Source organism: Amblyomma maculatum, unplaced genomic scaffold, assembly GCF_055883805.1.
Source record: "Amblyomma maculatum isolate TAMU_Amacu unplaced genomic scaffold, ASM5588380v1 scaffold_58, whole genome shotgun sequence".
In the NCBI taxonomy this organism is placed as follows: Eukaryota; Metazoa; Arthropoda; class Arachnida; order Ixodida; family Ixodidae; genus Amblyomma; species Amblyomma maculatum.
In genome coordinates, this window is record NW_028146783.1 from 155,480 (window position 1) to 180,269 (window position 24,790).

Below are 24,790 nucleotides of genomic sequence, written 5' to 3' on the forward strand. Positions count from 1 at the left end.
ACACGCACACGCACACGCACACGCACACACACACACACACACACACACACACACACACACACACACACACACAAATGAAAATAAGGCATGACGTTCACACCGATGATGCGCTCACTACCAACTGGCTGTTATTTGTGATACAAAGAAGAAAGCATCCCAAAAACACGTAAGGGTACAATAAGGAGAAGAAAACATAAGATTCAGAAAAAATGAGAAGAAAAATTCTGAAGGAAAAAAATAAAACGAAGATAAAACGAAAATAATGGTAAATTGCTTCTATCTTCTGGTCACAGTGTCCGAACGAAGAAGTATCACTTTCTTCCTGTTCAGCGCCACCGACGGAACTCTCACGCATTCCCCTTCTTCTCCCGAAATCATCTTAAACGCTTCGATAATCTGTTATTTCAAAGTGTCTTTTGCGCCAGCCAGCATCTTAGTTTCGGTGAACGTTGCTACACAATGGTTATCCCTCGATTCCTGTTGAGCCTCTTCCGTTCGACAACGAGAGCAATGTGTCGCCAGGTTTCCCGGAGCCGACAATACGGCACAAATAACAGCTAGTTGGTAGTGAGCGCATCATCGGTGCGAACATCTTGCCTTATTCTCTTGTGTGTGTGTTGTGTTTGTGTGTAAGTATGCAGCTCCAGAGGCCTTCAGTATGATAGGTACAGTAATTGTGGGATGAGAAAGACCCCCGAACACATAGTAGAGAGGTTTAGCTTACCGTGATCCGCGATCTGCTACCGTGATCCGCCACCGCGCGTTCCACTGCGCATGCCCAGACCCCCCTTGACGCCGATAGATGGCGCCACATACTGGATACCGGCACACAGACCTGCCGCGTCGGGACCAATCAGCTTGAGCACCCTGCCCACGCGCGGTAGAGAGTCACGGTGGCGGATCGCGAATCACGGTAAGCTAAATCTCTATGGGAATGCCTCCACTCTCCTGGGGTGGGACAAAATATAGTTAGTAGAGAGAACTGGGACACCCTGCTGCAAAGCCCAGATCATGCGCTCGAGCGGAACATCGTCCACCTGGTTGATGAGGCTGGGCAAGGCCTGGCAGCCAGCCTTTAACGAGGTGGCCCCAAGCCTGCGTGCCGGGGGCGGAGGTGATCGGCTTTTTCCGGTGGCAAAGTTTTTCAACCAATCAATCAGTAACCAAGCGTCTTAACCCACTCTGGGTTGTGAACGTTTTTATGCTCGGCGAGCCCCCTCGGCAGGTTGTGAGGTGCGGGCCGAGGCAGAGTTTTACAGACATCACGCGAATGTGAAATATAATATGTACTGCAAGACTTTTGCTACTACATGACATGTTATTGGGGCGTGCAGATCAAATCGGAGAAGTCACAGTCGCAGCATTTTTGCCTACAAAGGTGCCATGCACTTACATGAACAATTCGCTCCATTTGTGGACGCTGTGCTTGCCCCTGGCATCGCGAGATGTGCAGAACAGTGTTGCCGTGTGGATGAAATTCGCTTCAACGACTGTACGAGCAGTCAGTGGCAAAATTTCCAAAAAGAAATTTATAAGCTTAAGCGCTGCGTATATCCGTGGTCGCCTCGTTTGGCAACGCTGAGCCGACGTTCATATTCGCTGCGGCAACTGTGCTTCTGCGGTCTCAAAATGGCGGCGTTCAATTTATCTTCCGTGTTCTCGTCTATATCAGGCCGATTGTTTGGGAGAGCTTTGTACCAGAAGCCGATATGATATTCTAAGGCAACGGTTCATGAAAAACTATTAAAATTTTAAAATGGAAAAAAGTTTCGACTCGGTGGGTGAATGCGGCGATATGCTGTTAATGCCAAAGCATTAATAGGCTGCGTTGGTGAGGCCAAACCATGGGCACAAAAAGTAAAGACACGACTGTGTATGTGAACCTTAATGCGATGTAGCAGATGTGCCCGGAGAGAAAGTGTGACACATACAGCGCTTGTACTTTTCTGTAGGATGGACGCAAACAACTTTATTTAATAAAAAAAAGTCTTCCAGGGTGGTCCCCTACTAGTCCAGGAGTCCACGGGCTTTTGCTTCACATAGAGCCCGATCTACCAGCCATTTCTGACCGGCGGGTTGAGCTGTCCGCAAAGCAGCCTCCCAGGAAGAAAAGGTGGGATGGGGGATGGGGGGCACTGCCTGGGGGGAAGGACATTCCCACAGGTAGTGGAAAAGTGAGGATTTGGGTTCGCCACAGGTGTTGCAGTGAGGGGGCAAGCCAGGGTGAAGGCATGAGAGACGGTAGGGGGAAATGAAACAACCCGTCTGCAATTGTCGCCATGTAGCACTGGATAAGGGTGACAAGGTGCTGTGGGGTGGTGGCAGTGTCATGCGGTTGTGTTTGTAGAATGTGGTGATTTGGTGGTATGTAGAAAGGACCGATGCGGCCTCCTGCGCGGAGTTGGGTGCCTGATCATCCGGGGCTCGGGTAAAGAGTTCTAGCCGTGGTGGTGCAGTGGTTAGGGCGCTTGACTCCGGTGCCCAAAGATGCGTGATCGAATCCCGGCCGTGGCGGCCGCTTTTGGATGAAGGCGAAAAGCAATGTACAGTCTTTGTCAAAAATATACGGTCCAAGGTGTTCGCTTCTAAGCATTCTAACTAAGCCCCTGGAAGTAATGCTAGAATATATAGGTCAGCATAGAGAAGAATGGGGACTACATTTATCGTCTACGAGATTTCGGACGGTGCAGGTGCGTACCAAGCCCCGTTATGGGAATTAGAAGCAAAACCCTTGGGCCGTATGTTTTCGACCAAGACTGTACCTATGTGCTGTGCGATGTCAGTGCACGAAGATTTCAGGGGGTATAAGTTTCCAGAGCCCTCCTCTACGCCGTCTCAAAGCCTCAGTTGCTTTGGGAAGTTCAGCCGCATTCATAGACCAACCTTTCCTGGAAACGAATTGCTAAATAAAGCATTAGTAGGCTATGTAAAAATAAACAATCACAATTCGCGATGGCGATAATTCATAATCATAAGAATTAACGATAGCGATAAATAATATTTAAATATTACAAACAAAAATAAAAATAAAAGAGAAAGCAAGAAAATAAATTCAGAATGATGAATTAAAATAAAATATAAAATAAACAAACACTTAAACAGTAAACATTACACAAACTTCGCAGCAGCGCTAATAGTTTCGCATTCTCCCAATGAAATTTCGGTCTTGACATCTAAATGTTTTATTCTCTACCTAAGGAGGTTGTTGGCGGATCATCTGGCCCACGGAGACGGTTACAGTCGGGTGGTGCTGCGCAGCCTTGTGGAGTATGACCTGGCGGCAGTGTCAACCCTTCTGGCCAGCGCCGCATCTTGCCCGGATCAGCTCGGCCGCGTCGACATAAGTCGCGTCTCCGACGCGACGCTCAAGCTCTTGTTCGATCCCCTGGCCTCCTGCAGTGGCGTCAGGGCAGTCAGCTTCTGCATTGGCGAAAGGCTCTCTGACGAAAAGGCGGCATCGCTCTGGCAGCTGCTGAGGTCGAACAGATCTGTCAGACGCATCTATGTAGAGATGACCGACAGTGCGCAGTTAGTCCATCAACTCCTGGATGCCGTAGAAGCGAATAAAAATATAAGCGAACTGAGCATATTCATGGGTGAGCTGGACCCCGAAACGGCCGCAGCGTTGTTAATGTTCCTCGGTCGTAACAGGACGATCACAGCGTTTCAACTGGTCATCACAGCAGGAGATATAGAGCGGTGGATAGAAGATGCGTCCCAAGTGATGAGTCCAGCGATAATTAAATTTGGAGCGGGGATATACTTATTAAGATTCCCTAGCTACTCCATTACTGAAAAGTTGCGAATGAACTGGTCTGGCTTGAATCGTGCTGTGGATTTCGTCCTGCTCCGGGACAAAGACAGACGATGCGCGGAGGCCTTCGAACTGTTCTTCGGGAGACCTTGTCTCCTCGACCACGTAATGAAGACGTCTGGACAGACGGAGAGCGAGGCACTGCTGGCGATTGCTTCGGCAGACACTTTTCTGCGAGACGAGTACCTGGTCATCACTGGCGTCGTTCGCCGCTCTGTCGTTTGCCACGACGTTGCCGGCGCCACTCAGTGTGATGCTCTGGGCGCCGAATGCTGGCGCGCCATCGTGCGACATCTGAGCGTTTCCGATGTATTGGGCTAGCTTCTTTTCTCTGCAGTACAGAGTGATGAAGGCATGCAGAATGAGAGCCTTAATCTTACCAAGAGTTAAGCCGTGACAATAAAATTATTGGACGATGACAACATGCCAGCATTACCGCCATATGTGGTCCTCTCCATTTTTATTTTCTGTCCCCTTGCATCTGCTATGTGTCTCCTTCTGAAACATTTTGAGGACGAGACTCGGCCTCGGTTTTGCAAATCCGCTTTGCAAACATGGTAAACTAGTGCCACCCATAATTGTACTAATAACTCACTGCAACACTAACTCTCACTTTGAAAAGAGGTGGGCGCTTTCCACAGCGCGAGACGGCCCTGCTTCGGCTTTCCGTGTCAATGGAATAATTCGCCCATCTGCAAACGCCCGATGGGACTACCAACTGGCGCTTCGCCAATGGCTACCTTGATAGTTCCGTTTTTCTCGGTTGAGCGGCGGCGCTACTGCAACCTAAAGCTATATCAAGGGGCTTTACTGCTACCAAGACCCTCTAAAAGACCCTGTTTTGTCCACAGTGGGGCTCCGATAGCCTAATGTTTGAAGAGACTTAAGCCAGCTTCCACCGGTCATGTGGTACGTGACGTGAAACAAGGCCCCGCCCACTCAGCGACCTGCACTCCATGGCGCATCGCCATCTGCTACAATACATTGAACTAGAATGGATTCTAGTTCACTACAATCCGAACACCCAATGAGATTTAACGAGACTAGTTCTCCGCCCTCTAAGGGTTCCGCGCCCGCCCAAAGGATGGGGCCACAGTGCCACATGCTTGCGCGTAGAACACCACCTGACGCCGGCGGTCGGTTTGGTGCACGCTAAGGCATTTGGAATCAAATTTGTCACTGCGTTGTGGCGCCAGCTCATGGCGTTTCTTAAACAGACGCTCGGGGAGCACTCGAACACGATGCTTCTCCTACATTCCTTTCAGGCCAGCTTCTCTTCGTGGCCACCTACGCTTCTGCATCGTTCTGCATTTCAGTGACGTCACCGCAGCTGCTTAAGCCGAACAGCAGTCTGAGGAGAGGTAGGGAGCGTGCGGAAAACGATCTCTCTATGAGTTACAGCTGACGACTGATCGTCCCCGCGGACAACGTGCTACACCATACCCATGTCAAGATTACATCTACTCTCGGTTACGTGCAAGGCAGTATTCTTTTTTAAAGAGAGCTGTCACACATAGCACACTGTCTAGTTTCCCGCCCGTTCGTGCGGGGTGACAAGCTGTTGGGGAAGAAGTTGTTTTGGAAACTTGTTTCCGGAGTAGGACTAAGCTTCGCGTACGCTCTCTAAAATGCAAGAGGAATTCAGCGACAATCGGAAAACACGTTAAGTCCCTAACCAGAAATGTTGTCGCACATGCGCTGAACACAAAATTGCGGGCTGGCGAATACACTGTACCGTCGCGCATGCGCAGAACAGAAGATCGTGCGCCGGCGAACTTTAGAGAGAGGGGGTGGGGGCCGCTTCATTGCATCAGTGCCTTTCTGGTTTCCGCTGGATAGCCCCCTTAAGCACTATGAGATGCAGCTCGCTCTGCTAAACTGTAAATGCTGTTTCTTCATTCACTCATAGTGATTCTGACAAAGTAGGCTAGCTTTATAAAGCGTCGTAGTAAATCAAGTCGATGAAGGGTTATCGCAGTTTCACTCTTCATTATGTGACAATATGACCAAGTCATGATAAGAAGTGCCACTTTATTCAGGATGGCAAAGTGACACACGATTGCACGATGAATAAAAAAAAGTGTCACACCGAAGTCACGTGGCACTCTTTCACGGTGTTGAGGATTACTAACAGGACTGATGGCGTCATATCGAAGTCGCCTGACAAAGAAGTGTCAAGTGATTCAGGGTTACCTGCAAAAACTGATGACGTCACACAAACGACACATGATAAATATTTCACATCATACAGAATGACTTGGAGAAACTGATGACGTCACACCGACGTTACGTGACAGTTTCACGTCATTCAGGTTGACTTGCAAAAAGTTGTGTCCCACTGGAGTCACCTCACAAACTGTCACGCGATTCAGGATGACTTCAAAAAGCAATGACATTACACTGGTGTCACGCGATAAAGCATGACGGGGTGCGGAGTCATCGGTCGCAATAAACATTAATATTTTCGGAGTTGCCCATCGAAGTAGACTTCGATGTCCTCGAAATTATGACTAAAATAACGCATTCTTTTGCTTTGCCACTTGGTAAAAGAAAAATTGTGATTGACAACTGCGGTGTCTTTAGTCTTGTGAGCGACTGAAGAAACGAAAGAATGTGATATGGCGCAGTAGAGAAGTTAGTCTGAATTTTGTGTCATATTCACTGCAACGTCATCAGCGAAGTGCTCTTTACACCGGGAAAAAAGTGCCGGAATTCCTTACACTGGAGGTTTTAAAAAATTAGTATGTTGTTTCAAAAACTGTTGCTTAATTGTCTTGCCACAGCTCCAAGGTATGGACACTAACCACAAAACCGAGATGGTATGAAAGCTTGGCACGTAGAAGAGTTTTTATGCCAAAATACGTCCACCGCGGCTGGTGGTTTGTTTCTGAAAATGTAGTTTTTCTTTCTCTGTATTTTTCGCAGCTTTCTGGAAGTGTTCGTTGAGACGCTCAGTATAACAATTGGAGATTGCCAGTACCATATAAGGGTGAGAACTTCGTGGCTAATGATATCTAACGGTGAATTGAGGACAGCGAAGACTGCTGCAGAAAATTGGCAGGGGTTACGTACCTCTGTTAACCCGATTATACTGTGAAACATGGGATTTTTTAGTTTCTCATTGTAATTGTTTTCATTTGGAGTGGTGACGATGATGAAGGTATATTTCATCAATTAAAGTATGGAGGACAGAACCGGTGGGCTCCGCGTGCAGGCCATGCTACTGACGCTCGAACGCCAGGACCGGAGATGCACCTCAATGCCTCCCACTGCTCCATTGTGTGGTTATCAAATGGTTTGGTTGACACCTGTGGACATGTACATAAAATATGGGTGAGATAGGAGGGTTCCTTGGAAATATTATATTCATTGGAGTAGAGGTCGCTGCACTTGTGGGAGCTTACAGAGGGGCTGTGGGTATGTGTTGGTCAACAGGGGCCGCCAAGAATTCTGGACCTTGAACGATATCTTGTATCTCGCCGGGTGCCCGCTGCAGACCAACCGGGGCTAGAGGCTTACATGGGCCGAACTTTTGAGCCCAAGCCCAGCCCGGGCCCAACGTTACAGACCCGAGCCCCGGATCAACTCTTAAAGATCCATAACAACATCGCCCAACAACTGGTATTGTCGAACTCTTAAAGGACCTGTGCCCGGCCCTGCCCGGCGCTCAGATTCAAGGCGTGAACCCGACACGGCTCGTCATGCTATAATTGCAGTTGAGGCGATGATACACAAGGAATTTATTGTCGAATGATATGCTTATACAAGATCTTGAAATTTTTAGTTTTCGCGTTTGAAATGTCAACATTTAGCGTTTAAAATGACAAATTTGCTGCTGAATATCTAGGGGCAGAGCACATATGTAGAATTAACTTGCTGTGCAACTGTACTCCAGGGTACTCTCCTGACGAGGCTGGTACAGGTAGGTCACCGCCGTTTGCGGCGGGGGCTAGCCTGCCACCGAATTTTTATCTGTTGTAGGCCGTAATTGCACCCGTCACCGCTTCGGTAGTGGACGACGGCTGTTGTTGCGGCGCGCGTCTTTCTCTCCCTTTTCCTTTTCTTTGTTCTTTATTTTGTCTGGAGGCGAAACGAAGAGGCGTCCGTGTGCTGTGCGATGTGAGCGCACGTTAAAGATCCCCAGGTGGTTGGAAGCTTTCGGGGTACAAAAGCTACGATAGCGGGAAGGGAAGTAAAACACAGGTCGTGACGTACGTCAAAAACAACGTCGCCGTCGTCCAGCACGAAGTAGGTAACAGGGAGACCGAAACGGTCTTTGTGGAAATCCTGACCGGTAAAAAGAACAGAGGCAGCATATTTCTACTCAATGTGTATAGCTCCCCGAAGTGCACGAAGGCGAGGTTTGGCCCGATATTTAAGAGAGCGATTAGCCTGGCAGGTAAGAACCCACTAATAATAGCCGGCGATTTTAATGCCAGACATCGAGAATGGGGTTACACGACCAGCAGCCCGAAGGGTCAAACGCTGTTGGAAGATATCACTGAGTCAAACCTCTACATCGCTAACGACATTAGATGCCCGACGAGGGTGGGCAACAGTGTGTCAGCGGACACAAACCCGGACTTGACTCTCTGCCATAGAACTGGCATAGTCAAGTGGACGAACAAGCATCAGGATCTAGGTAGCGACCACTACGTGCTAGAGGTAGAACTAAGTAGGAAAGTGAGCGTTAAGCGCGCTGTGTGTCGGACGGAAACCCAAGTGGATTGGGATAAATTCAGACAGATCAGAGAACGGGAAGAAATTGGAGATATAGAGTGCATTCAAAATTGGGCCGCCCAATTAATTACCCATGTCAACGAGGCCACCGAAGAAATTAAAGGCGAAGCTCAGCCTGAGGCGATGGATAGCAGGCTATTCGGCATGTTCAAAAAGAAAGAAGAGCTAACGAAGAAGCTCAAAAAGCAAAAGTGGAACCGCAATCTCAGGAGAGAGATAGCCAGACACAACGTCGAAATAGAAAAATACGCCCGGAAACTCGAGTCGCAACGTTGGGATAACAAATGCGACGAGATGGAGGGCACCATGAATGGGGCCAAGACGTGGCAACTGCTCAGGTTCCTGATAGACCCGACTAAGTCCAAAACGGTCGCCAATATAGAACAGGTCAAGGCGAGGTATAACTTTAAGGGTACGGACAAACAGCTCATTGACAAGCTCAAGTCCATGTACGTAGCTCCCCCCGCCACAGCGCATTACAGAGATTACAACGGACCGGCGAACAGCGAGCTTGACGCGTCCATAACAGTGGCAGAAGTCAGAGCGGAGCTGCACGGCCTAAAAAGACGCTCGGCCCCCGGGCCGGACCTCGTTAATAACAAGATGCTCGCAAATCTGGACGACGAATCGATCAATGCCCTAACCAAATATTTAAATCAGGTGTGGGAGAGTGGTCAAGTACCCCAAGAGTGGAAGAGGGCTAAGATCACCCTAATCCACAAGCAGGGAAAACCACCGGGCTTGGAGAATCTCCGCCCAATATCACTAACATCCTGCGTAGGCAAACTACTTGAGAAAGTTATTCAGAGGAGGCTAACCAAATACACCGAAGAGAATGATGCGTGGCCGGCTGAATTGGTCGGATTCAGGCCCGGCCTTGGTACGCAAGATACCATGCTCAGACTACATAACGATGTTGTCAGAGACTTCAGGAAAAAAAATACGAAAGCTATTCTAGGCTTAGACCTTAAGAAAGCTTTTGACAACGTCAGTCACGACGCCATTCTCGACGGGCTCGCTGAGCTTAGAGTAGGCGAAAGAACCTACAACTATATAAGATCATTCCTGCGAGACAGGACGGCGATCATCAGCTTTCAGGGCTTATGTTCGGAGGAGTTCCCGCTGGGTAACAGAGGCACTCCGCAGGGGGCTGTGCTCTCACCTTTCCTTTTTAACATCGTAATGAGGAAGCTCCCCAGTAAGCTTGGCCATCTCGATGACTTAAAACTAAGCATCTACGCGGACGATGTGACCGTCTGGATGTGCGAAGGGAACGACTCGTACATCACATCCAGGCTCCAAGAGGCAGCAAATATAATCAGCTATCACGCAGAGGACGTAGGTCTATGCTGTTCGCCAGAAAAATCGGAGCTCCTGGTAATGACCAGCAGTAGTGGGAAGATAACTCCAGATATCAAAATTAAAGTCAACGGAAACGAAGTCCGGAAAGTAGATGAAATTAGAATATTAGGTATGATTATCAACCGCAGGGGTAGTAACAAAAGCCTGATTAAGAAATTAAAAGATCAGGCGGAGCTCGTAGTCAGAGTATTTAAGAAGACGTCCAACAGAAGGAGTGGTCTCACGGAGGCTAGTAGACTCAGACTCGTACAAGCTTTTGTCACGAGCAGAATGTGCTACGCGACTCCATTCCTAAATATCAACAAGACCGAAGAACACAAATTAAACACCATAATTAGGAGATGCACGAAGTGCGCTCTAGGACTCCCCATAACTACTTCTAACGACATTCTAGAGAAAATGGGGTTGCATAATGAGTGGAAAGAGCTGGCTGCGGCGGTCAGGCTGTCCCAGAGAGAGCGACTCGCAGGAACGGCGGCGGGTAGGCAAATCCTCGATTGGGTAAACCTACTAGCGCCCGGGGAAGGCGAAAGTGTCAGAGAAAGCATAGATCGAGAAATCAGAAAGCATCTATACGTCTCGCCCATACCGAAGAACATGCACCCCGTACACGACGAGGGGAGGAGAAAAAGCAGAGCTAAGCACCTCGCTAACAAATTGGACAAACTCCCGCCGGGATCGGTCGCCTACACCGATGCAGCGATCGGGAAAGAAGGCGACGTAACCTCGGTCGCCCTATTGGACACTGGGATCGCCATAGGAATAGAAAGAAATCGAGATCTACCGCCGGTAGAGGCGGAGGAGATTGCAATAGCCATTGCCATTGCACGACCAGGCGTGAAACACGTCATCAGCGACAGCAAAGCGGCGGTTAGAAATTTTAGCAAGGGTAGAGTCAGCAATCGTGCTGCAAAACTTCTGAACGAGTCGTCTCTCGCCGAAAGCGTGACCATAATCTGGACCCCAGCACACGCCGGTCTCGCCGGCAACGAGGCTGCCCACATGCTCGCCCGCTCCTCGCTACCTCGGGGTGCTGCGGACGCCTCCACAACATCTAAAACCAAAGAATGTATAGGTACCTTTAGGGATGTAACCGACAACTTGAAGAAAGACCGGAGGATATATCCGCCACCGGTTAGATCCCTGAGTAAAAAGGAATCGTACGACTGGAGAGGACTCCAAGCTCGAAATTTCTTTTCGCCCCTGTGGAGGAGTTGGACGGGTGCCAGAGGGCGGAAGAGGGACGGTGCAGAAACCGAAATTTGTAAATTTTGCGGCCACGTGGCAACATTAGATCATATAATATGGAGATGCGTTCGTGCCCCAGGGCGCAACGCGATTAAAACTAGCGATGAATGGGAGACCACGCTAAGAAGCTCCGACGAAAAAACACAGCGATTCGCCGTCCGCCTGGCGGCCGAGGCTGAAGACCTCTTCTCCTAGACGAGGCCGGGTGTCCTCTGGCCGCGGTGTGACAGACTGCCTCCCCGGACGCCTGCGTGCGGACTCGTAGGTGGCTGCTGCACCATATTCGGCGGAAATAAATGTTCTTCCTCCTCCTCCTCCTCCCCAGGTGGTCGAAATTACTTCGCAGCCCTCCACTACGGCTCCTCTTTCTCTCTTTCCACTTTCACTCCCATCTTCCTCCCTTCCCTTACGGCGCGGTTGCGGTGTCCACAGAAAACAAGTGAGACAGTTACCGCGCCTTTCCCTTCCTATAAATGAATCAGATTAAAAAAAAACTTCTGTCTGCACGAGGCAGCGGAGGTGGCTCAGCTACAGAGCCAGAAGCAGGCCCGTGCATTTTTTTTGCATTGCTTTGCGTGCATTGCATTTTCTTTTCCTTCTTCCTACAGCCACAACAGCAACAACATCCGTTTCTAACTGTCCAGACAGATACTTCCAGACGACAAAGCACAGCCTGTGCAAGGCTGGGTACATTGGGGACGTAAAGATGCCAAGAGGAATCGCAGTGTGTCAATGCACCTTGCTTTTCTGACTGTGAATGTCGACGTTAATGCGTGGCTATACATAACGAGCCGTGATGAGGCGCTGGGTTGCGCGAATGCCAGGATGGGCCAAAGAATGGAGTGCACAAAAAACGGTTCGGTTGTATGAGTGAGGTTGGTAGGGGCGAGGGCGACCGGTCGACATACAACAAAGGAGGGAAACGGCGCAGTCAGGGAGCACGATGTCCTCCAACAACAGAGAGGTGTCGCGCGTGCGAAGCCGTTGCAGCTCGGCATCAGCTCGTAGAGCAGCAGCGTCGTCCATTGTCCATCATATTGATTTCAGCACGAGCAAGAGCGTCGGCAAATATGTTCGACTTGCCGCTGGCGTGAATAATGTCATAGGTAAATTCGGAGATGTAGGAGAGCTGTCTGATTTCGCGAGCATATGAGATACTGCTGGATGCCAGCGCGGACGTCAGAGTTTTGTGGTCAGTAAGGCTATAACAGGTGCGTCTCTCGAGAAAATGGCGGACGTGCTCCACGGCTGAATATATTGCTAGCAACTCTCTGTCGAAGGTGCCGTAGCGGCGCTCGGTGGGCGTAAGCTTCTTGGAAAGAAGGCGATTGGCTGCCAAACACCAGGGTCGCACTGTTGCAAGACTACGCCGACAGCTATTTTCGATGCGTCAACCATGGCGGACGTGGGCACGTCACATTTATGATGAACCAGGAGCGTCGCGCCGGCAATGGCTGATTCGATGCCGCTGAATGCGCGGTCAGCGGTAGCGGTCTAAGCGATAAGAACTGTCGGCTTGCTGTGGCCGGAGAGAAAGTTATGGAGAGGTTGCCGTATTGTGGCGCAGTGAGGAATGAAGCGCCGATAATAGTTGGAGACGCCAAGACATTCGCGCTGTTTCTTGTTGGGAGTGGGCCGGAGAAAGTGACTGATGGCTTTGACACGGGCCGGTAACGGGCGAATGCCATGGGCGTTGGCGCGATGGCTGAGAAAGTCATACTCTACAACGTGGAACTCGCTTTTTGATCCATTCACCACAAGACTGAAGCGGCCTGTGTCGTACGCTGAAGGGAATATCACCAAGATATGTAAAGTAGCACATCAAACCGCGTAGGACTTGGTTAACAAAGCGCTTTAAAGTCTGGGCTGCATTGCTAAGACCTGAAAGGCATCCTCATATATTCAAATCGTAATAATGGTGGTCTTCGCAATACCTGAGAGCTCCTAAGGAATCTGGTGATATGCTTTTACAAGAACGACCTTGCTGAAGATTGTGCAGCCATGAAGGGCCAACTTAAAATTCTGGATGTGAGGAATCGGGTAGCGATCAGGGACTGGGGCCTTGTTGAGAGCTCGATAATCGCCGCACGGGAGCCAGTCACAGGTTTTTTTGGGTACCATGAGGAGTGGCGATGCTTAAGGACTGAAGGAGGGATGGATAAAGCCAAGCTCCAGCATATGCTGAAATTCTTGCCTGGCGACAGCAAGCCGGATGATCCGGTGCAAGGCGACGAGCGCGAGCAAACACGGGAGGCTCAGTCGTCATAATATCATGAGTCACGCTATGAGAAACCGGTGCATGAAGGGACGGGGTTCGGAAGGCATCCGGATTCTCGACAATCATGCTGGACCAAGGGTAAGGAACGGTGCAGTGCGCCTGGAGGAGCCGGAGTGGTGGATCGTGCAAGAGACGCCTTGGACGACTAGGCTCGTTTCAGAATCCAGGAACTAGGAGCCTGTAGTGCCGTAGGAAGTCGGCGCCGATGATTGGGAGCGCGCGTCCGCGATGACAAATACCTAGTGAAAGGAACGACGGAGTCAGATGTCAAGGCACTGACTGCTGGCCGTATGTTCGTATGTTCGATCCGTTGACTGCGGTCAGAGGTGAGGAGAAGAGTCTGAAAGACAGCTCCGCTCAGCCGATGTAGGTGAATGAGCACATATCTTGGCACCAGTGTCGAAGAGGTAGCGGACTTTCGTAGCACGGTCGATGACATAGAAGAGGCGACTAGATCGGTGGCCGAGAACACCGGTCGCCTTCAGTGTTCGGCCAGACTGTTTCCGACAATCAGTTGAGAAGTCACGAAATCCAATGTGCACGTGCTTGCCAGGTGTGCTGTGGCTGTCGTCGTCTTCTGCGGCCGGACTTATATATAACGCTATAGAGCTATCCAGTCGGCATCCTGAATTATGCTCATATACTCTTTCCGTAATTTTTCGATCTAAATTTTATTCAGTGTCGCATGTCACACGTTATCTCCCTCGCTTATTTGTCAGTTTTATAATGGCTTGAAACTTCACGAAGGGACTTGTAGAGCTTTTTCCTTCTGTTTTGTTTTGCTCACTTTGAAAGAAGTCCGTTTTGTCTGGGTCCTTGGCAATGTTAGTATTCATCCAATCGAGGTCGCTGATTTCCTAGCAGACTCTGCTCTTAATGCGTCCGTGAGAAATCTCTTCTCTAACTTTCAGCCATCTGGCTATTTCCTCCTTTTAGCGGTTCAAGTATATAACAACTAGGCTGCATGATCTTACTAATTACTAGAACTTATCATATATTAAAAAACAACTGGAACATACGTTTATGTAAAATCAGGCTGTGTGAGGCGTGAAAGAGGCTTTTGCTGTGAAGGGCTCGCAGTTGGAATTTGTATTATGCAGATGTGGATGGGCATCATCAAACCTAATGACTCATGCGGGAGATGTGAATCCGGAAGTTCGCACTTCAGCGAAAACTCTATCTGGAGGTTTTTTTTTCAACGTTGGGCGTCTCCTTGTCTCTACCAGTGTTGCTATCATTCGGTGCGAGCGCCAAAGAATTTGTACTGGGCTCAATTTTTTGGAGACTCCATGATTACAAAATTGCAACTGTAGGCTGAATTGCCAACTCCGGTAAAATTGATTAAGATCTTTCTCACCGAAAAATTCTGTTTTTATTTTACTTTAAATATTATTCTGCAGTTTTCCAACACCATATGTTTCTAAATTTTCGTCAGGCGCCAATAATTCTGTCGCAGTCGCTTTAGGAAATTTCTTTGGGTATAACACTACACTGCGGTCTATCCCTCCATGTCGGCATGTGCCACGTTGCAAGAAGCCCAGAAGAAGAAGAAGTAGAATTGTTCACCCGCGATAGGCCCGACTAAGCGATCTGCCTGGTAAGTACGGAACGAGTAGTTTATGGGGATTAAAGTCCCAAAGTAACGCAGGCTATGAGAGACGCCGTAGTGGAGGTCTACGCAAATTTCGATCACCTGGGGTTCTTTAACGTGCACTGACATCGCATAGTACACGGGCGCCTCGCTTTCCGCTTCCATCGAAAAGCGGCCGCCTCAGCCAGAATTCGATCCCGCATCCTGTTTTACAATTTACTCCTGCGACGTTTTTGTTTATGCCTATGTAAAACGAAGCGCTGTCTCGGCAACGTGTGTGAGGTTAGGGCAGCGCTTAGATTTCAGAATTTAACCTACACTGGTACAGTGCAGAAAGTGAGGCGCACCACTTATCGGAAAACAGAATAGCTCTGAGGATGAACGAGAGAAGATATCGTTGCTTCTCGAGAAATTAATAATCCGCTTTTAAGTGTTTGACACGAATTGAAAACAGTTCATTTGTACCGTACTGCTCATGATATCTTTATCTGAAACATTTACGCCACGAAAGGATTTTGGCCTGTGGGGTGTTTTGCCTTATAAGTTGCTATTCCCTGTTGTTTTTCAGTCAAAACGGCTGTCCAACCGTGTCAATGAAAATTTTCTTGTCTCTTTGCTTAACTTTTCTTTGAAAGAAATTGGCACCACACAAATTATTTTCTATTTTCTCTCGATATGTGCATCACTTTGTTTATAATATGAGGCGCCTTGCAGGAAAAATTGTAATTTTAAAAAAAGTTAAGAGCAGCCTCGAGACTGAGTCAGAATTTAGCGCACTCTACACTTTACTGTCGACAGAATGTAAAAACGTCACACAGAGAGGAAATTATCGAATGCATATCATACAGGCGTGGTTTCTGCGATGTTTGTAAAAGTGCGGTGAGGTCGATTCAGTATCTATGCGGAACGTTGCTTTCGGGCCCACCGGGCTACAGTGAAATGTCAACGTCTTGTTTGAGCGACGGTACTTAATTGGCGAAGTGAGGCATTGTTCTTGTAGACAAGAACACAATGGTTCCCCCCATAATACATGTAACACGACCAGCCCTCACTACAGATTTCTTAAATGTCGGTAAATATAAATCTATGAAGAAGACCGCTGAGGACAGCGGTTATGAGGTCAACAAGTGAATAGGATCAAGTGAACATTGTTCAGTGCTAACGCAAAAGCAAGGAGTGAGGAGAAGAGCGCTTCGTAGCCAGTCAGGTAATTCAAAATAACTATAGTTGGGTTGTGGTGGTTGTAGCAATAGTAGCTCGAGCTGAAGTAAATTGGGCCGAGTCGGCTGCTAGGGGATAGAAAATTATGTTTATCTTCTTACGGATAAAAAAGAGAAACGAAGACACAGCAGTAAGTGTGCTCTTTGTTGCGTTTTCGTTTCCCGTTTTCTCTGTAAAACGTAAAGCGCAGTATTCGATTCGCAGCTGCTTGTAGACGTCTGCAGATATTTAAATAGAGCTGCCGGCTGCCGCGTACTGGGCTACACCTCTCACTCATGTCATGTGACCAGTGCAACCAGTCAACTGTCAGCGCGCCAGCAAACTGACTCATGTTATATGGTGTTGTTCCGTTACACACGTCATCGGCCATCCAGTGTTCGGCCGCATCCTGCAAGCTCGTGACGCCATGAAAGACAACGATTGAACGCCATGAATTAGTCAGGCAATTGACACCCAAATATCAGGACAGTTCATGACGCCATTGAATTTCTCTGCTCATGTGGACTCTACTGCTATCGGAATAAAAGCCACAGGCGATGAAGACAGTAGAATATGCGTCAGCATTAGAGTCTGTCTGCCGTTTGCATATGCTCTACGCGGCCTGAGCCTTTTGATGACCTCTGACATCCTTGAGTTTGTTTTCACCATAGGTGTGTGGTATCTGGAGTCTTCTGAATGTGTCTGGGTTTGCGGTGATGAGTGGAGCCCTCCAAAGGTTGGATGGAAGTGAACGGAGATCTTTGGAGAGTGGAAGTTGGTACATGTGCGGGGGCTGGAGTTTCACAGGTGGAAACTCAGGAGTGCCTGAGCGCCTATAGACTGCAGAGAAAACTAAGGTTTTAAGCGCTTATACCAACTCTGAACACTTTATGGAATTATTGGCGTTACAATCGTGAGGCATTGGAACCAGTGAGCTACTGTTTTTGAAGGGTATCATCTTAGGGACGCAGATTATTAAGATGCGACTCTATAATTATATTATTTGGCCCCAACCGAGTACAACTGGAAGTGATTTAATAAAATGTTATTTAAGCAATTGATGACAACAGTTTTCTGTGAGCCCCTAGTCTGGAGCTCCTATGATGGCTCAAGGGAGTGAAAAACTGGCTATTTTTATGAGATTCGACGCTAATAAAGAACAATTGGTGTATTAGGTGTGACGTGACATTGGCACTCTCGTTTTATAGGAAAGGGCGGCCCCCTAAAACGTAAGGCAGGAGGACTAAGGAAAGAATGTTATGTAAATTGGGAATTATCACCACCAGAATCCTGATAGAAGTATTACTGCGAGGTACTAAAACAAATATTCATCTCCGAAACGTAACCTGACAGCACCTTTTGCTTCGAATATACCTGTTTGTTTAACGTGACAGATGTTTTTAAGTGTAAATCGATGATGCTCCCAACGAACCACCACAAACAACTATTACTCACCAGTAAGTCTTGTTTTATATTATCCTACAGGACGCAGCCTCTGTTCCTTTATAAGCTAAAGCTGTGTCACCTCGATGAGCGGCATCATCGGGTTTCTGGGCATCGCCTTTTCTCTGAGTGCCTGCGATGGCTCCACGACAGCACTGCTGGCATCCCAGCCTCACCACAGCAAACGTGAGTGCTGCTGCTTTCGCATTAGACGTTCACGCCAAGTGAAATTATGGGGAGCAGTCTGTACCTTTGTGGTCGATATGAGTGAGCTTGGTGCTATAGCGCAGAGATGATCGTTTATTATGTCTTGCAGAAGAAAGCGAAATATTGTTGTTTAATAATAACATAAATAGGCAATTTAGTGTGGAAATGAGCACCGCCGCTGCGGTGCAGTGGTTAAGATGCCCGAATACTGTGCCGGAGTGCCCTGGTTGAATCCCGACCACCGGCGCCTGCGTTTAATGGAGGCGAAACGAAGAAGAGTCGTTGTGCTGTGCGATGTAATTGCACGTTAAGGAGGAGAGATTGATGTGTTCTTTGTTTGTGGGAGGACGCTTCTTCTCAAGCCGCCCCAGGGGTGGTCGTCGCTCGATGGCGTTCGACGACCTCCTTGGCCCCCAGGCCGTGATGGCGTGTTGCCGGCCTGGATCAGAGCTAAGCAATGCGGCCCGCCACTGTTCCGAATCGGTAATATGCAGGCCTTCCGGCGGTTGCATGGTTTCACATTTAAACATGATGTGTTCTGGATCTGCCGTCTGATCACCGCAAAGGGAACATGAGAGCCATATTCGCCTGTATACCATTGTGCTAATTTATATGGATTAAAGCACGTATTTGTCTGAAGTTTTCTGAGTAGTGTTTGTTGCAATTTGCTGAGTGTTGGGTGAGGTTCTGGATATTTCAGCCTGTTATTTTTGTACCAACTCGTTATTCCTCTGTACGTGGGGTCTCTCTCGCGAGCCGATCTTAGTTCGGGCTGACGCACCTCCCGGTATATGGCGAATCCTCGGGCATACTGATGCGCCGCTTCGTTCCCAGGATGACCCGCGTGAGCGGGGTGCCACAAAATTTTAATCGAACTTGCATTTTTAGAATGATCAAAAGCCTTCAAAATTTCCGCTGATAGCTGATGAATTGTACCTTTTGCGAAATTTCGAATCGCTGTTTTCGAGTCGCTAAAAATTAATTTGGAGTTCGTCGTGACAATCGCCAGAGCTACAGCCGCCTCTTCTGCCTCCTCTGGGGTTCGTGCTTTGCTTATCGTTCCTGAAATTTGTAAGCGATACATGTGATCGACTAGTGCCAGGGCATAGGCTCTCTTATCCCCGTATTCTGCCGCGTTGACATACGTCGTTAGTGGTAGATTAGAAAAGTGTTTCTCTCATGATTGGGCTCTTGCTATCCGACGCTGCAGGTGAATCTCCGGGTGCATGTTTTTAGGTACTGGAGAGACTTCCAATATTTTGTGTATAGAACGGGGAACAGACGTTACCTGAGAGTGTCTACCCTCGAAGTGTATGTCGATTTTTTGCAGCACCTGTCTTCCAGTCGATGTTGCGGTCAGCCGCTCGTACTGTGCCATGAAGTGCGCTTCGCTTCGGTCATTTCTTTTAGTGGGCTATGTATTCCCAGTTGCAGAAGTTTTTCGGTATAGGAAGACCGAGTGCCGTTTTGAAGGACTGCCGAATAATGGAGTCGATCGCTTCTCTTTCCTTGGCCTGTCGGAATAAGTAGGGTATGGAATATATGATGCGGCTGAGAACGAAGGCTTGCACAAGTTTTAGTGACTCATTTTCTTTCATTCTTCTTTCTTTGTTTGATATCCTCCGTATAAGGCGAGATGTTTCATCACTGATTGTTCGAAGTTTTTGGTTTTAAACGGTGTTTTTGCCTTTTGATTGAATGTACATGCCCACGTATGCGTAACTTTTCTGCGCTCGGAATGGTGAAACCATCGATTTATATATTAATGTTTGTGTTGATTTTTTTGTATATCTTTTGGGTTCAATTCTTGAAAGTTCTGATTTTTGAGATGAGCATTGCAAGCCAATTTTGTTTGTCTCCTCCACCACCGCATCTGCTGCTTGCTGCAGCGTGTCCTCAATTGTGCCGGCCTGACATTTGGTTGTCCATAGAGTAATATCGTCGGCATAGAAAGAGTGTTCTAGATCTGGAATGTGTTCTAATTTACGTGCTAATTTTATTAAAGTGATAATAAAGAGAAATGGGGACAGTACTAGAGGCTTGCGGTGTGCCCCTGTCCCCTAGTCGGAATTTGTTGGAATGAACAGATCCTAACGGAATTTCTGCTGTCCTACCTGTTAAGAAGGACTTGATGTAATTATACATCTTGACGCCCACCTGATAGGGCATCTATGATAGCTTTATGGGTCACATTATCAAACGCTTGTGAGGTCGAGAGCTGATATAGCTCTTAGCCTATTATTCATCTCAGGTGCCAATATTTCATGCCTAATCTTTAACATTGTGTCTTGAGTCGACAAAAAGGGTCTGAACCCTAAAATAGTGTGAGGCTACAGATCCCACTCGTCCATGTATGACTGAAGCCTTGCCAACGTGTTCGAATAATTTACCTTGGCACCAGGTGAGGGAGATCGGTCTCAGGTTTTCTATTGAAAGTTTTTTCCCTGGTTTCCGAATAAAAGTTACCTTGACATGCTTCCACGTTTCCGGTAATGATCCTTTATTCCAACATTCATTGATGAATTTGGTAAGTTGGGAGATGGAGTTTTGATCTAAGTTTCTCAGCATACTATTTGTGATCCCATCGGTGCCGGGTGTCGAGGGTATGCGGATTTTATGAATTGCTGCTCGGACTTGCGCCTCCGTTATGTCGGAGTCGATGTGAGGGTTCGGGTTGCCTTTGTATTCCGGTAGGGGTTCTCTGTCACGAGAGGTGTTGAAATAACGAGTCTTAAGAGCATTAATGATTTCCTCGTTCGTGAGGTCATTAACGTTAAAGATACTCAGATGGTCGAAAAAACTCAACAGCCATCCACTAAGTACCTCTTTCTCTCTTTCCGCTTTCACTCCCACAGTTCTTTAAGGCGCAGTTTAGGTGTCCATAGTACAAGGGTGACATATACTGCGCCTTTCCTTTTTTATCAACCAATTGAAATGTGTGAATGACATCACCGTGAGTGCAGTGTAGTGCAGCGCAGCCTGAAATTCTCAATCTCAAATGGCATCCAGAGACAAACTTGAGCTCGTGTCTCGGGAAAGAAGGATTCTTTCCTGCCTCTCATGTCTATGAGCATGCGATTTATGTAGGCCTTGCGGCTGATGCATTACCACCAGGCTGAGTGTTGTACTCTACAGCCATTGTCATGTTTTTTTTACCATTAAGAGAGACAATGAAAAAAATATACATTGCGTGGTTTACCTCTTCGAAGCAACGGACAAGATAGTCGAGAGTAACTTAATACGGTATACCATATGGGCTCCTCAATATGCGCGAAGAGTTTGCAGGGTATTAGAGCGCAGCTCTTTGGCGCCCGTTCTTGGGTTTCGCGTCGTCGTCGCCGTCGCCATTGTCCCTCGTAACCAGTTGTCTGTAATTGTACATATATGTCTTGCTCGAATTAGTTGCCTAAATCTATCGGCCCCGCCGGGGTGGCGCAGTGATTACAGTGCTCGACTACTGTTCCCAAGGACGCGGGATCGAATCCCGGCCTCGGCGGCCGCTTTTCGCTGGAGGCGAAAAGAAAGGCGCCCGTATACTGTGCGATGTTAGTGCACGTTAAAGAACCCCAGGTGGTCGAAATTTCCGGAGTCCTCCACTACGGCGTCTCTCATAGCCTGAGTTGCTTTGGGGCGTTAAACCCCACAAACCAACCAAACCAACCATCAATCTATCGAAAAGTTCAAACGGCTGATGAGCTGTGCTCAAATTTCACATTAGGAAATACCGTAAGTGTCGCTAATTTTTCATTTAAGAAATTATTGCGCAGCCTGAGGGGCACCGTTGTGCAAAGGATACAATGCTCCTTTCTTTAAATGCGGAAAGGATGTTCAGAGGAAGTTGGCAACAATGCTGCGTGGTATGAACGCGCCTCTTTCAGACGAAAGCGGCTGCGACGTGATTATTTTCACGCGCCAACGCCATCTCTGCGACGCCGTGTTCAGGCGCGATGCTCTCAACGTCAGCGGGGACACCAGGAGTGCATGTTCGTATCTCAGGGTGAGGTGAGAGTGAAGCATAGCGCTTTACTGAAAGACGCATCACAATGATCACAATACATACTTGAGTTGGTTCTGAAGTCCAACCACGTCCACCGCAGTCTAAATCTTTCCCCTATAGAATTTGAGTTCAGTGGGTGCTGATCCAGCAGAGAGGACTCCGCGCGTTGGTTTTACAGACCCACGCGACTCTCGTCGACCATTTCAGTGGTAACGCACAGCTGAGATAAAGAAGCACAACAGCACTTGGGGGCTACCAGCGAAACGGATAAGTGATCAGCAATCCGTACGTTTTAAATCTGGTTACACATAAGGTTTGGTTTGGTTCGTGGGGTTTAACGTCCCAAAGCGACTCAGGCTATGCGAGACGCCGTAGGGGAGGACTCCGGAAATTTCGACCACCTGGGGTTCTTTAACGTGCACTGACATCGCACAGCACACGGGCGCCTTGCTTTTCGCCTCCATCGAAAAGCGGCCGACGAGGCCGGGAGCGGCCGCTCAAGGAAAAATTCTGTCTCTTCAATCATTTTCAATGCTCCCAAATAAATGTTGCTTCTTTGCCTGTCAGCCAAAGCGAAATGGTGTAATTCTGAAAAATCGAAGCGCGACCAATCTTTCTCACAGCTTCGGGTGAGCCGAACGCATCTCCCGGACTTCGAGCGAGTCTGGAAGTGGAGGCCTGGCGATTGCAATTCCTCTGTGCAAAGGAGCTAAGTCATCCGAAATTTCGAAGAGATGATGGCATGCTGACGGCAGCTCGCAAGGCGTGCAGGTGAGAATAATGGCTCCGACTTGTAACGACTTACTTTTTTTTAGAGTGCTGCAGCTCTTTGGCGCCCGTTCCTGCGTTTCGCGTCGTCGTCGGCGTCGCTGTTGTCCCTCGTATACTAGCTCCAAAGCCCGGGCAGCACGCGCACGTGCCGCCATCGTTCGCCGCTGCGTGTACCCTCCCATCTCGTGTTTTCCGTTTGCTGCGCGCGCTCCTGACGCCACTGTTCGCCGCTGCGTGTATCCCCATATTCCTCCGTGGCGGCGACTGCGCGTGTTCTTTTGCTGCGCGTGCTCCTGCCGCCACCATTCACCGCTTGCGTGTACCCTCCCGCTTCCTCTTCCTCCTTCAGAGTTGCATCCTAGCACTCACTCCTGTACTCACCTGTAGGGCTGAAACGTGGGGGCTAATGAAAAGGGTTCTACTTAAGCTGATGACAACGTTCAGGGATATGGAACGGATAATGGTAGGTGCAACATTATGACAGTAAGCGTGCAGAGTGGGTCAGAGAAATAACTCAAGTTACCGACATTCTAGTGGAAATCAAGAATAAAAAATGAGCATGGGGAGGTAATGTAATGCGAAGAGAGGAAAACCGACGGTTGCTTGTGGTAACGAATTAGATACCAAGAGAAGGCAAGCGTATCAGTGGTCAGCGGAAAGTCAGGTGGGCAGGTGAGATTAAGAAGTTCCCAATTGTGAAATGGATGCAGCTAGCACAGGACCTGGAGGAATATGGAAGAAGCTTTCGCCCCCCTGCGTCATTGGGTATAGTCGGGCTGCTGCTGCTGATGATGATCATGATGACAATGAAGTATCTAGTATTCGTATGCAGACCTGCAGACTTCGTGAAAATATCTAACCCACCGCACATGGGCCTAGGAACGCTACCGGGCCGAGGAGTGGCGTTCTGTTTTCAAAGCGCGCTTAGTTCATTGGCGAATTTAAGTGCGCTAACGACCAAGGTATGGAGGGAGAGGATGAAGTGTTCTCTCGAGAAGGTGAGGCAGATGAGGCGATGTAAGCGTTATAAATATATAGTTTGAGACATTATTGTGATGGAACTTTCACCGAAGTTTCAGCGCGTGGTGACGAAAGTCTCGCGGCCGCTCGGAGATAAGCCTTGGAAACAGCTTTGCGCGGCCTATGAGCAAGTGGTTAATATTCCGTTCGTGTTGCACCTGCGATGAAAAAGGCCAAGAAACTCCCTTATATCCGCCGCACTCTATTCCTTTCAGGTTGCTGTTCTGTAATCATGAACTTACATATCATTCCTTAGCTTAACGCAACAACGCTTACCAACTTGTTCTGCTGTATACCTTCCTGCATGTCTGATATTCGTGGAGTGACAAGGTGGTTCTAAAGCATCTGTCGCTTCTACGCTTAAAGGGGAAGCTTATGCTCCCTCCTGGGTTTCGCTGTATAGTCGATCCAGCGCAAATCGAATATCTTTTCTTTCGTATCACAGAAGTCTAAAAACCGCCGCTGACGCTAAAAAACAGAATAAATAGAATTGAAATACTACACGATCATTTTCTTTACGGCTCCTACAAAAGCTACACTAGCGTTAGAGCCGTATTTGCACAAAATGGGCTGGGGCAAATACGCTATAGTGGCTCAACATTCTCTGTACCGTGAAACTACCGCTCGAGTGAGTGCTTCGAATGAATCAGTTACGGTGAATCAGTTACGCTTTTTACAACCGGGTCGCCGGTGCTCTCCTGTTGCAGCTATCTTAAGCGCTATGAAAGCTGCGCGACCGCAGCGCTTCGCAGCCAGGGCAAGGCAGAAGCCGCGGATCTTGTCGGCCACTTGGAGTACTTTGCCAGAGTGCTGACGATGAACCACCGAGAGATGTGCCTCGCAGAGTTGGAGCTCTCAGCTACTGAATTCGGTAAACGGCCGCAAGGTAAGTGGTCTTTTAAGGCGAGAAAGCCTTTATTGCCTCATCGTTGTCGTCAGCAAAAGTGTCACGCTATTGCGACGGCTCTGATTGGTCGAGATGGGATGACGTCATGGAGGCCTCGACCAATCGCAGAGCACCACCACAGTATGCGCGAATGCGTGCCTTATATGGCCATATGCCAATCAATGATCAATTACTAATTAAGGACTAAATAGTTATAAATTACTGAATAATGA